The sequence below is a fragment of the Sinocyclocheilus anshuiensis genome, unplaced genomic scaffold, assembly GCF_001515605.1.
Source record: "Sinocyclocheilus anshuiensis isolate Anshui unplaced genomic scaffold, SAMN03320099.WGS_v1.1 scaffold975, whole genome shotgun sequence".
NCBI lineage: Eukaryota > Metazoa > Chordata > Actinopteri > Cypriniformes > Cyprinidae > Sinocyclocheilus > Sinocyclocheilus anshuiensis.
In genome coordinates this window covers 450,490-451,787 of record NW_015547693.1, presented here as the reverse complement: position 1 = coordinate 451,787, position 1,298 = coordinate 450,490, and positions in this window count along the sequence as shown.

Here is a 1,298-nt window from a genome sequence, read left to right as displayed (position 1 = left end):
GGGAGAGGAGTTTCGGGGGGGGTCCTGTGGCAGTATATTTATTAGCAGCTGTCAGCGGCGTGACACTTTGATGAATGGCAGTGTGTAATCAGGAGTGCTCTCCGACAGCCTGCGCTCACAGCCTTCTACCTGCCAAACATGCACACACACACACACACACACACACACATACGTACACTTAGCTTTTTAAGCTTTACAAAAAACAAGACCCTTTGGAAAACATGTTTTTCTTGTGGAAATGAAGAGAGTAGTTTGGGTGAAAGAAGGGGGATAAATAACGTCCTGTGACTGATAGAATGAAAATTATGAGAATCATTATGAGAATTATTAATGAGAGTTATATGGAACAAACTGATGGGTGACCCAATTAATTTCTACACTGAAAAAATAAAAATAAATAAAAATAAAATTGGTGTTGGAATACTTTGAAACAATTTTCACTTAGAAATTGCTTGTACATTTCACAAATAATTAAGAAACACAAGTAACACATTGAATTAAACATGAAATGTGGAATTAGAAAGACTGAAATCATATTTTCTTGTAAAACATAGTCCAATCATTTTCTTAAACAGTGTACCATTTTTTTTAATTACACATGAATACACTTTTAATTTGTTTGATACATCTGACATTGTCAAAAGTCATGTATGTGTCACTGGCAAAAAAATACAAAATAAAATCACATTTATTGTTACTGTAAAATCATAAATGCGGACTGTTATTCAGAAAGTATAAGAATTTTTATTGTTTCTGTATGTATGTATGTATGTATGTATTTATGTATTTATTTTGGAAACTGACACATTTTCTTCAGGATTCTTTGATGAATAGAAAGTTCAAAAGAATAGGATTTGTTATAAATTTTTTAACAGTAGTGTATTTGAGCACAAATTGTTTTTAATAAGACAAAAAGTATCAAGGTGGAACAAAAGTCTCATTTCAGTTATGAAGACATTTTTTCTTTTGTCTTTTCTCTGAAATGAGATCCACCAATGAATTATTCGCAATAATTTGGACTACAAAAGGGAATAGGCTACATTTTTTTTACATTAATGAAATAATAACACCTAAGTAGAACATAAATATGGTATTTCTAATGCTGTTACTCTAACACAAGAAAAATCTTTACACCAAAGTGAAAGAAAGAAAAGGAGAAAGTGCAGAATTATCCCACTTTTGCAAAGTCTCACCTTCTCTCTAATAGTGTCATCAGATTCCTCATTCTTGTGTTTCCAAACTGCCGTCATCAGCTTGCCAGTGTGTGTGTGTGTGTGTGTGTGTGTGTGTGTGAGTGA